The 13,359-nt window shown below is 43.2% G+C and overlaps 1 long non-coding RNA gene across 1 annotated transcript; it reads left to right on the top strand.

Annotated features, from left to right (window-relative positions):
* Window positions 1–2,131: 2,131 nt before the first annotated feature.
* Window positions 2,132–12,642, top strand: LOC146963939 (uncharacterized). The gene is made up of 2 exons (XR_015034708.1): window positions 2,132–2,790; window positions 12,403–12,642. It is a non-coding gene; the product is annotated as an uncharacterized LOC146963939 (long non-coding RNA).
* The last annotated feature ends 717 nt before the right edge of the window (window positions 12,643–13,359 follow it).

The raw sequence follows: 13,359 nt of genomic DNA, 5'->3' as shown, positions 1-13,359 counted from the left end.
CAGAGACAACTGTAAGTGTAATAATGCTCTTCAGTGTCTTTTCACTGGTATTATAAAATATTGTCCTTTTCTAGAAATACAATGATCATGATTTTTTTTTACATCCCTGTATGTAAATTATGTGGCTGTAATCATGTATCATCATCGAATCATTATTTCACATTATCAGTTGCAGTGTAGAAGATATTTTCAGTTTTCATTTATCTCATTAATATACGTATTTACATATCTTCTTGTCGCCGGTGTTGTAATAATAAAATTAATGGAGCGTTGAGATACTTAAGTTAAGGCGGCAGGCATTTTTTGCAGAAATGTCTCAACAACGTGTGATTTTTAAGAATAACTTTCAGGTATTTCAGTTTTTTCCTCTGCGCTCTCCTGTTTCCTGCCTGTGTTCACAAATTACCCAGCCAAACAAACCAACACTCAGTATTTCTTTCAATCCTCCTAAGGCCTTGTCTAATTGTAAATGCGCCTTACATCTAAAGAGGGCCTCACTATAAAAATCTGAAGTGGGTTTAGGCACAAATGGGATTAATTCCCAAAGAATGTCCTTTGCTCTTCCTCCCATAATTTCATTTGCAGGGTCCACAGGATGAATAGCCAAGCAGGCAGTGATGTGGAACTGGAGGACAGGCCTTGCGGGGCCTGTGCTGCTACACCGCAGCCTTCAGGTTATGTTACCTTGATAATGTCACAGCTGCAGGAACCACACCGCCCACCGTACAGGACACAGGAAATCCAATTATCCGCCTTCTAATGTGTGGGAATTTTACGCTCTCATTTCTTAGACTTTGGCTCCAGCTCTGCCCGAGGGCAAACCTACCTGAGAAAGATTCCTGGGATTGTTATTTATTTATTTACCAGGGAAAATGTCCACTGGCTTTTTGTCTGAAATCAATATTATCACAAAGTTGTTGTGGAACCCGAAAGAAAATAGTTTTTCCTCAACAAAACCACTTGATTAAGATTTTACTTTACTAAGTCGTGTCATTTTTGTGCACGTATTAAAATCTGATCTGTTTCATACATGTAATAACTTGGCTGCACATACAACACACAGTTAGGCACAGTTACAGAGAGGAGAAGAGGTGCAGCCCTGATCCGTCCCAGAGTCAAGCAGGTCTCTGAGGTGGCTGGTCCCCCACCTGCCTGGACCCCTGACTGTTTTTTGATTTAATTAAAAGGAAGAGGGTGCATCAATTTCAGCTGCGTGGCGGGGAGATGACAGTACACAAATTGAAAGTAAGCATCTCTGTGGAGCAGGGAGGGGGCCGGTCCATCATTAACATGGAAGACAATTCTGTGTGCAATGTAACCAGATTAGAAACATTATTATCGTTCTGCCGCGAGACATAAAGCCCGCCACAGAAAGAAAAAAACAAAAACAATCTCGTGAAGGCTCTTTACTCAGGACAGGGTGAGATGGGCTTGAAAAAACACAAACCGTAGCACGGTCGTCATGGTATTGAGCTGAATCACATACCTGCACAAGAAAGTGTTTTTATACTGTCTGAGAAAATATGTAGTCCATCCCTAAGGGAGGTTTCATATTTTCTGATACTTTACCCCACACAGCCGTGATTATGTATCTCAGAAGTGATTATATATCCACCCCCACCCCTCCTCCCCCCCCCCCCCTCCTCCTCTACCCCCTCTCTGCTGAATCTCCAGCACAGATCCAGTGTTTCAGTGATAGGGTTTGCTTTCGAGGCCGATCCAAAGGAATGTGAATGGGCTCTGCGCTGCAGGAGGAGCCCCTATTAATGAACAGTAAAGACAGATGAGTCTCTCTCATGCCAAGCAGGTTGCCTCAATTGGATTAGTGAAGCTGAGATTGGGATGGATAGCTGTCTATGTGCCAAGTGGCCATTAGCTCGGCCAATATGCCAATATGACTGTACACAAAACAGGCTCAGGATTCCCCTCGGTGATCTCTCCACACTCTAAGGAGAGCGAGCGGCTGTGCATTACTGAAACATTAAAACTGTACGGACCTACTAATGAGCAATAAACATCTATCAGCTCCCATGATGTGAGGGTTAAACAGTTGATTTTTATAGCCGGAGTCACCTGTGCTGCCTTTATCGTTCGGGAAATACAAATACCACTTTGTCTTACAAGTGATCCGTCAATGGCTGTCACCCTGTACTTTATGAATGGAAAGCTGCCCATTCCTGGCATGTATGTGTATGTTTCCGAGGCTGATGTCATGTTCTCCACAAGGCGATGACGGGCACTGTAGATGTCAGTGGACACCAGGGGCCCTTCTCCAACCAACTATACAAATGGGCATGAGTGTGAAGAGCTGGGGAAATGTTATCAATCACCCTGCGTCCCAGCGGAGGAGCTGCTGGCTTTTGTGTAGCGAGTCCCACTCATACTGATCCATATAAAAGGCTGTGTGATGTATTAGAGCAGATGAGCAGGGGCCAGCTCTGACACATGACTGACAGCTCATTTGACAGCCCCAGGAAAGTGTGCAGGGAAGTTTCAATCTAATCTAATGCTGCTGAAGGAATGAAATTGTGGTGTGAGATTATGTTTTCATGTTACATCCCCTCTAGGACAACACAGGCTGAATGGGATGAATATGATGTGGATGACCCCGCCGGTCTAGAAGCTATCCGGACACCTATGGAGCCAGACGCTGCAGTCCACTCCGCAGCCCAGACCTCCTGACCCGCCACTCCCGCCCGCCTCAGTCCACTACTGTCCAGTGACTCAGATTTCTGGAGGAAAAAAAAAAAAGCAGGAAACCGAAAACCAGGCTCAAAGCTACATCTGTGGGTAAACAAAAACATTTTTGTGTCATGCATTATCAATCAGCTGTCTCGTGGGGCTTTCCATACAGGTAATCTCTGTCATTCAATCGCTCCACTGCAGGAGCCGGGTCCTCCTGAAACGGGATCGCACCAAAACAGACATTAATATTAAGTGCAAGGGAGATCAGCTTCTCTTTGGACGGCTCTGTCTTCTCCTTCTTTCATAAAAGCAGAATATCTGTGGAGGCCTCCTGCATCTTGAAATCAATATTCCTCCTCCTGCAGTGTAGGTTTACACTCATTATTGTAAACTACATTGTATGACATTACATTTCTGTAATAAATGTCACATGTATGGGTAAAAAAGCAGGAAATATTTCCACAAACCACACACAGAGGTCACAGAGGTCATAGGATATTTCTTAATTAGACCCGAAATGTAAAATTATTTTACCAGAAAACTATTAAACGCCAGGAGACTCAAACCTTCCAACGCATGCCACCACTATGATTAATCATAGAGGGCTAATTAGCCATTTTACAGCTATTTAAAAAGACACTCAACCCTTTTCATTATGCCCCATCTATTTCCCCAACCATTATGGCTTTTCCTCTTTTATTTCTAACTTTTGAAAGTTATTAGAAACTTCTGCTGCACCCAGGAATAAAAGCTTTCCATATTCAACACACACCAGGCTTTCTTTTGCTCCGTCCACGTTTCAGCCGTAGAATGAGGTCAGCAGTTGGCCCGCGAGCGTTGAGTGTCAGCTGCTGTTTTTCCATTGAAACAGACTATACTCGGGTGTTTAGCCCTCTGACAGGCCTGACGTTGGCCTCCTCGCAGCCCGGTCACCACAGAACCTGATCCCACACAATCAAGCGGCCGTGTCTGCCCGTTCTAAACTCACCTTTCCCAAATATGTCTCTCTCTGTCTCACACACACACACACACACACACTCTCCTCTCTTTGTTTCCACACCTCAGCTTCTCTGTGCGAAGGCGTCCATATTTCCCCGCTAATTCCACGGAAGCCCCGGGAACGTTCGCATTGTCTAAGTGATCATTAAAATTTATGGCAGGCTGACTTCATCCAGCTTGCTAGCCCACTCTGGCATAAGTCATAATTATGTGATGACACTGTAAGACGGTACGTCCACACTGTCCTGCTCGTCCAGGCCAGTTAAATGATATAATTAGCCCAGTAAGAGGTGAACGCTCCAGATTGGATAAGTTATTAAATGTTTGGATGAACCTGAGCTCCATTTCCCTAACTATGGCCATCTTCCCCTCGCTCCTGCCCCCCCACCCCTCCCTCCTTCCCCCATTAGCCCATTAGCAGTTATGTGATACTATATGCTGATGGGGCAGTGGACAGAGAAAGTGGGTAAATTAAGCCTGACCACTGGTTGTGTTATGGACTGCTCTTATAAGGTGCCACTGAAGGACACTGCGAGACTCTAGAGAAGGCCACATGGGCCAGGGACATGTGACCACCACAGACCTGATGGGACAGTAATGTGAGCTCAGCTGAGTTTGTAAACTTGAAAAAAAATGTCACTCTGACCTTCGTTATGGTCCGAGACGAAGCGTTAATGTGGATTGGATTCATGGAGGACACATACGTTTGTGCTGTGACTCGTTCTCTCCACCGCGCGGAAACTATGGAAAGTGAGTGTAGCTACTGTACGACAAACACAGGTCAGACGGGCAAACATGTCAAATTTAACCCATCAGATTGCTCAATTTGTTCCCGGTTAAGCTGTAATGGAAGGCAGTGCACTGAGGTTGACAGTGCGCCTACCACTGGGCCCTTGAGCCTCGTGTGTGTGCCTTTATATGTGGAGTCTGTGTGTGTGTGTGTGTGTGTGTGTGTGTGTGTCGCGCTCCACCAGAGGGTCTCACCAAGCGTGACTGCGTGTTATTCACACTGACGAGTTCCACTGTTCACTGTCACCTCTCATTGCGAAGGGGAAACAAGCCTGTGGAGAGAGCTGTGGCCAGGGGAGGGAGGGGGACAGAGGAGAGGCTGCAGGGAGCCCTCCCCCCCCCCACCTTTACAACCCCAGCCCAACAACAAGGAGACCAGAGCTCCCGTCGGCCTCCTGGTTTGTCCCTAAATATCGCTTCAGTCATAACCAGAACACAGAAAGCAGGTGGAGGCGGATATTCAGATGCTTAACAGTCTGGTTGTGTTTCCTGACACATTCTTCCAGACATTAGAGGAGGCCCGGCTATGTGTGTGGCCGTGTTTTGGGGAGGGGAGGGTGTTATGGTGTTTGATTTGTTGTGAAGACTGGAGCAGCAGGGCTCAGCAGAGTCCAGGTTGGCCCAGCAGGCCCGCCGAGAGTGACACTTCCTCTCTCTGTCTCATCCTGCAGCGAGCCTTGACAGCAGGGATCTGGTGCTGAGCCGCGTCCCCGTTCATCATCACCAGAACCAACCACCCACAGCGGACAAGAAGGAGGGGAGGAGGAGAGGGGGGGCTCAGTTATCTGTGTGTGTGTGTGTGTGTGTGTGTGTGTGTGTGTGTGTGCGCCCCCCTCCTCCTCCTCCAGCTCTGTCTTTGGCCCTTCTCCAGAGAGACCAAAAAGCCAGGTCTCTCTTGGCTCCCTGATTGTTTTTGTTCCTGCGAGCAGACAAATAGAGTTTGGCCTCTTACAAAAGAAAATGCCGGAGCTCATCTGATCTTACTGCCCTAAGGAGTGGCCCGGCCTGAAGGGCTAGTGATTGGAAAATTACAGTGCTGCTCCAGCCATATTGTCAGGGAGTCTGGGCCAGACTCTCTTCTGTTTGTGTGAAAGGCCATCAGCTGAATGGCCAATCGTGCACTTTTAGAACGCATCCATCAATACCGTGAGTGATTGGCTGTTGTCAGAGCTAATTTAGATCTGGGTCATTTGGGAGGTAATCCTAATCCCGGTAACTTCTGTGCCTCTTCATGGCCGTACTGTATGAGTGAGTACAGAGCAAAGCGAGCCGCCGGATGCTGCGTTTGCATTTAAATTTGAAACAACGCCAATTACAACTCTGCCCGTTTAAGTTTTGGTTTTGATTAGATTAGTGGAAGACACGGTCACTCAGCTGGTCAGCAGATCCGGTGAGACAGCAGCGGCACAGAGCTTTGGTCTTTGGGAGAAAATACCTGTTGCGGCTGCAGAGCGACGTTGAAGCCGCCCATCGCTGCCACACGAGTGGCTCTCTGATAAGTGATTACAACTGGGAGGGGGGTGAAGGAGGTGGGGGGAGTAAAACAAGGGCCTTGTCAGCACAGACCCTCCAGATTTGAGGTCAATTTCGCCCCCTGATTGCAGGTTTTTTTTGTTTTCTTTTGTATGTGTGTGTGTGTGTGTGTGTGTGTGTGTGTGTGACTGTGGGGGAGAGAGATAGAGCGAGAGAGAGAGACAGTACTGTTGCCTCATTGAAGCCATCATCATCACCTAAGGAGCTGAGTCTGAAGCCTGAGCTGCCTCCCTGCCTGTCAGTTTCATCCTTTTGTTTTTATGTCCACCTCCCTTCTCTTTTATCCCTCTGTGCCCCCCTCTCCTCTCCTCTCCTCTCCTCTCCTCTCCTCTCCTCTCCTCTCCTCTCCTCTCCTCTCCTCTCCTCTCCTCCCCCCTCATCCCCTATCTCTGCTCCTCTCCCACTCCTTGGCCCTGGCCCTGTGCCTGCTCTTTCGCTCACCCCCCATGTTCGCAAATCACTTCTTCCCGTGTCAGCAGGTAAATTGTTTTGTCCTCCCATTCCCTGCTTTCATTACCTTGTGTAAATTAAGCGATATGTCGTCCACCGGTGCGCGCCAGAGCCCTCACCGCGCCAACGCCAAAATCATGAGATTTGGCATAATAAATGAAGACAAACTGGCAGTAGCAGTGCTCCTCTCCGCGCGGGCTCGCCTTCATTATTCGCTTAACTTGCCGGAGAAAATGACTTAACCCTGACCTGTGTATTACGTCCCATATTCACTCCAGATAAAAGCCTTTTTACAGCGCACAACAATTTATATTCCAGCAAAGAGGCTGCTTTTCTCTGTCAGTTTTCCAATCTCAGCTCCTGAACACACGTCATTAAACTTGTCTTGCCTTCCTGTATTTGTCCATCAGTCCTTCTTTTTACATAAAATCTGGCAGCATTATTCTGGGATTTGATGGCACCCACTCATTTTTTCCCCTTGGAATGTTTGATTGGAAGAAATATAGCCGGGCCGGGGCTATCTCCTCTCCTCTGTGGAATCATGCACTTGATGAAATAGTGTTCCCCCAGCAAGAATAATAAAAACAGACTTGTACATTACAGGGGGCTCTCAATCTGCCAGCTGGGCTGAGCTGAGCGAAAAAACCCACCCTGCCTCCTGACAGATTTTTATAGTTATCCCAGCAGACAAATGGAAACCGTGACCAGGCTGGGGAAGGCCACTCTGGGGAAGGCTGACGGTAGGCTGCAGAACTGGACAATAGCACTAGGTGTGGACATTAAAGAGCTGGCCACAGAGACGAGGACCCTGTTACCACCTGAGACGTCTTTACTCGCTGTTCACAGAGGAACACCTTTGGAAACCTTGCTCTTGGTAGAACACAGCATGCTCACAGCTGGTTATGTAAAAAAATGAAGTGTCATCCAGACACACTATGGTTTGTTTGGGTTGTGTTAGTAAACCTACTCTGTGGTGACAGAGTAGAAAGTTAAGGTCCCGTATCACACTGTGGTCTAGCTTCATTGAGAATGAACTGTAGAAGATGAAAAGGGTGATTGCAACTGTCCTCAGGGTGATCGGTGTTCACTTTCCAATTTGGAAGTGTCAGCATTACTATAATATCAAGCTCAGTTGAATGTAAAAGGTCACAGACACTTTGCATGAAGTCGTTCTTTCACTGTTACTGGAGCAGGGCCTGTAGTGAGTGAGTTAGTTTTGGTTCTTCAGTTTTCTGCTGCAGCTTGAGATGGATGTTGTTCCCAATCCACTTGGAGCGTGTTCATGGAGAACCAACTGTGGAACAGTTATTTATACGCTGCTACTAAAGACTGCTTTCATTGTAATGTTTTCTTTATTAACCATGTATTTGTGTCAGCTGCAACACCTCAGAAAATAGTTTAAAAAAAATCACAATTATTTTTGATTGATTGCCTTTATTGTCATTGAAAAAAGAATTCAACGAAATTCACGTTGCTGCTCCGCCGTGGTACCACACAACACACACAAGACAAAATAAATACAAAACATAAGACCCATAAAAAACATCACATGAGATATAAGTGTAAAAGCAGTGTCTTCAAATGTTGACCAACTGCTCCAACCCAAAGATCCTCAGTTTACACTTACACAAATACAGAGAAAACCAGAAAAACATCACAAAAGAATCTAAATGATGGCATTTTTAAAACACACTTAAAACACAAATCATAGTTCTTAACAACACACTGAACAAAAAATAGAGAATAAAAACATGAACATATAGTTATCACCTTTAATACAATTGAAGACACTTGATAACAAATCTCCTCCTTAACCGAAATCTTTAAATGATAAAAAGGTTGCCATCTGAAGGTGGCAGGCTACAGAAGGTCATTTTGGTAGAATTTAATTTCAGATTTGAGCACTGCTGGTCTGAAAGAAAGAATCAAAATAGAAAAAACAAAACAAAATTGACTCCTTTTGTGGATCCTGTCGAGTTGAATATTGTCCAATACTCAGACAATGGAACTGTGCAAGTTCATTTAGCCATGCAAACGAGCAGCATTTTTATTACTGAAATAAAGAGATAGAAATCTTTAGATTTAAATGAAAGTTGAAAAGTTCCAGTGTGGGTTGTTGTTTCAGATTTTGCCTTCTGGGAAGATAATCAACCATAAATGGTGCTCGTTTCCACCTAACAGGCTCTGATTAATCAGCCAATCTGAGCAGGCTAATCATACCTCTAGTGCTTTCCATGCAGGGCCTGGAGAAGAGTTATGTGTAGTCTGCATGTTCCTCCTCCTCCTCCTCCTCCTCCTCCTCCTCCTCCTCCTCCTCCTCCTCCTCCTCCTCCTCCGTGCAGCAGAAGTGGAAAGCAGTACAGTTCTGAATGAGGGATGAATACAAAATGCAGGAATTGAGTTTTGTCTGAATACTGCTCCTGGTCAATTTAAAAAAAATGTTTCTACATGCCAGTGTCAAAAAAGAAACTGGGAAGAAAAAACACAATAGCGCTTTGCGTTTCATGTAAATGTTTGACCATTATGCTTTTATTTTGAAGTTTGACAGTAGCAACATATCAGAAAAATAAAGAAAACAAAAGATTAATAGATCAAAGCATAAAACAAAGGTCCCACTTCTGGTTAAAAAACACCTGACATTGATCTTACAAGTGCACCATAGAGACACATAAATACACAAACATAGTTGTCCTGCAATTCTTATGTTTGTATGCATTTGTTAACTTCATTATAGAGAAAATGAAATGAATGACGTAGAATGTGACTTACTGTAGTCATCATCTTATGATAAGAATAATTTGTGTCTCTTCCCTTATACAGATGTTTACAATGTGTTCGTAGTTCCTGCATTTGTCCGTTATTCCATATATAACACTGCATAAGTTAGTAGAAAGCAAAGAAACCTCATGTTAGTAATCGGTTTCTGGTTCTGTGTTGTTACAATCACTCACTGGCATCACTCACTGAGATGCTCAAATGGCAAAAAAACAAAACAAAAAACAGTTGTTAATGCTATTACCTGTACTTTTCTTGGCAATGACACGCAAAACATTTAGATGATTTGTTCAACATCACAAAGTTTTAAAACTACCTAAATCCTCTCTGACTTAGTCATGTGGACCATGCAGTTACCAACAGAGGAGATTAAAGCAGAAGTGAGCGATCCGGTGGTTTTGGCTAACTTCTTGTCAGCCAATGGAGTTAGCAGTCCCCGCCCTCGTCCCTACGTCACCACATTCACGTGCATCCCTTGGCTGCACACACAGAGAGGACCGCCCCTTTATGCCGTTCTCTCTCCTCATTGGATAAAGGTTGTAGGATACAAGGAAAGTTTTCTCCTCGGCTTACAGCAGAGCAGAGTGACTGACAGACCCGTGTTTCAGACCAAACACTCTATAGAAGTGATTGAACTATTTAAGACTAATATTAACACAAACATTCTGCTTACTTCTGCTTTACAGGCTCAGTGTCAACACACCACCTGATAAATTGACACACTGGCTACTTACACATGGTACAGGAGGATCTGTAAAAAAAAAAACAACAAAAACCCCACTCTCTCTTTGATTTGCTTGACAACAAAACAAAAAGCTCCCGAGGTTTATGGGCCTGATAATTTTGTTAATGGCTTTTACCTCCTGGGGACAGAAAACTAGGACATGTGAATCCTACCAGAGAACTCTGTCGGCTTTTTGACAGGCAGGATGTACCATTGTGTTTTAAAGGTTGTGGTTAAACTGGGACACATTTGTATTGGTGATTGGTAATTGATCAAGAAGTTAGTTACAAGAAGTAACTAATTACATTTACTCAATTACTCCACTCAGGTTGGGATTAGAAAAATGCACATATTCAAAAGAGAATTTATCTCAGTTTGAGCTGAACATTGAGTTAATTCAATAATGACAACACTGATAAAACAGTAATATTTAACAATTTACCACACTATAATAGACTTTAAATACTTACTACTTACCTTTTTTATTTTGATATATTTAGCTTTCATGTAATATCTTGAAAAGACTTTTACCTGATTTGAAGTTGTGGCATTTTCAGCATTGTTCAGTTGGTATTGTTTGAAATAAGATGTATAGTAATCTCACCACAGTCACAGGCATCTACTTCAAAAAGGTGTGAAATGTAAAGAAAACACATAAAGATATAGTTTATTATAAAAGTATATAAAAACCTAAAACAAAACACCATGACAAACTCAACAATCATGTTGTGATTACTTGCACTAATTAAATGTTAACTTTCAAATCTGTACCAGATGTGTTTAGTAAAAAACAAATGAATCAGTAGTAGACATGCAGAGAGCCTCGGTGTATACAGTTGTTGTAGATGGACAGGTTCACTCAGAGCAGGGACTCGTCTGCTGTAAAAGGACGGAGGGAAAAGAATGAAACAAACATAGAAAAAAAAACTTGAGAATCCAACTCATTTTTTACTGTATGAAAGTTTCACAAGGTCGTTTGGAGAGTCATGTTAACACAATACGTGAATACAGATTTGTTTCCTTGTTCTACAAGTCACGCAGCAGCGAGTCTTTAAGCGATCATTATTACCATACAAATAGACAGATCTATTTAACAACCCCCTTTTTATCGCATAACACTTATTCTTTAGTGTTGCTCCCTGAAAGGCACTGAAATGCGTCTCCCTCCTCATTTTTTTTTCTTTTTTCTTTTTTTTTTTGCAGGGAAATCGTCTCAGGGTTGATAAAGGCTCAGAGCAATAGAAGAAGCAAGGCTGACATCTTCTTAAGAGATGATAGGAGAGCCAAATCAAATAGGATGGAGCAGTCACTCTTTTCACAGATAGGTAGCTCATTTCTTGTGGCTGAGAGTTTGCATCCCTAGTGGCGCTCTGCCTGGGAAAGATAGCTCACTTGGACTCCATTCATTATTTCATCCCCTGCCTCCTCTTTTCACATCTTAGCCACTTCTTCGCTTTTTTTTCAGCTTTAATGAGTTGCCTATTTTTCTCAAGTGTTGATGGGAATCTTGGAATTTAGATTTGAAGACAAAATGTTTAATCACAAGTGTTTTTCATTTGTGGGGAAGGGGTGAAAATCAATTATTTCTATTAGACAATGCTGATTGGAAGTGAATGGAAGTGGTAGCATTTTGAAACAAAGGCTCCATGGAGGCAAAGATAAGTGTCAGTCTGTCCCCCCCGAGGTATGATATGTGGTTCAGCTTAATAAGCAGTTTGCAAACATTTGCCATTAAATCCATGCCAAGGGTTTACCATGCTGATATAGAGACAAGCAAATAATTAATGATAACAGTACTCATAAATCAGTAATTAGAAAATGGAGGTTAGTATTGTACCAGCTGCAGTCACATCAGAAGATGTTTTCTCTTTTTGCACGATGCAGGTTTGTCGCCATAGTAAAATCAGCCATTTCCTCTTTTGTCCAGATGATGCAGTGAGTTTCCCTGCAATATAACTTCCTATTAAGTTGCAGGAACTTTTAACATACTCTGTTTACTGCCAGACAAGTGTAAAGTGTAAAGCTCCATATGGTATTCAGCCCGGCACTTCCTGAAGAGCACTTTGCTATCATATCCCTCACATTCTTCGCAAATCCCTCAGAAAATTATTTATAAAAATTAACTTCTCTTGCAGAGGGCTCATTGAAAAGAAGAATTACATGAAAGATAAAACACTTTATCGCCAGTGAAAGACTAGACAATGTACGTCGAGAAATTGGGAAGATGGCAGAAACAATGAATATTAAGTGCCTAAGAATCTAAAGCTGCTGACTAAATTGAAACTGTATATCCTGAGGGGGCAAGGTTTCCAAATTGCTAATTACTGCCTCTGAAAGGGGGCTGTTTCTGATATGTTTGCTTGTGAAAGGCTGCCGCTTAATGAAGCAGTGGCTCAAGTTTTTTTTTTTAATTTTTATATTTAATATTCCCACTCTCCGTCTTTCAGGGCTCTCTCTGGACTTCCCTCCCAGGCCAGAACAATGGCGGGCCCAGGAGCCCAGCTTCCCCACAGGCCCCAGCCAGAGGAGGCCGGGGGCTGGGTACTGAGGGAGCCGCTCAGCATGCTGAAATATGGAGGCGACAGATAAGGTGGCAGCAGCACAGAGAGGCCCTCTCCCATGGGCCCAAGGGGAAATTTGCAGTTATTAAGAGGAAGATGAGAGAGATTAAATGGCTTTTGTACTCATTTTCACAGACTTTTCTTTTTTATTATTTGGGCTGCCTTCATCTGAGAGATGAAAGAAGTGGTAAATGACTTTTTTGCTTCATTCAGCAACACACTGGCTTTGAGAGACAATTCATTACTGAGAGTTGTCACACATCATAAAACACTTATTAGTTCACTATTGTTTTAAAAGGTGTGGAAGTGATATAATTACTGTAATCTTATCATCTACAAGTACAGTAATTACAAACTTAACATGCTTTTGGATTTTGTTTGAAGAAATGAACAAAATGTTAACATATGTGTAGAGTTTAAACAATGGCCTGAAATCTTAAGAAAGGCTTACTGATGCTGTTTTATCCTCATGTGCCGTCTAATGACTATATACTGTATATATAACATCTCTGAGTTTCACAGACACAGATGGGCATGGATGGATCAGGACTCAGTGTGTGCAGGTGTGCTGGTGGGGTATATACTAACTATACTATAGGTGTGGGCTGCACTGGTGTAATTGGGACATGGTTCAGTGGTAAAGAGATTTTGTGCTGATTTGAAAAGCTACTTCTCAATGTGCTTATCAAACCATGTGCAATAGTTTATGTATTGGGTTCATTCTTAAATGGTCTCCTATGCCTATTTATCAGTCTGGCTTGTCTATCAGCTAAGTGGATGCTAATGAACTGGAAACAAATTGTTTTAAAATTAAAAAATGGTTGAAGGACTTTTTGGATGTGA

The sequence above is a fragment of the Trachurus japonicus genome, chromosome 22 (assembly GCF_045865225.1).
Source record: "Trachurus japonicus isolate A0001 chromosome 22, Traja_1.0".
Classification (NCBI taxonomy): Eukaryota; Metazoa; Chordata; class Actinopteri; order Carangiformes; family Carangidae; genus Trachurus; species Trachurus japonicus.
This window is presented reverse-complemented; position numbering and strand designations above follow the sequence as displayed.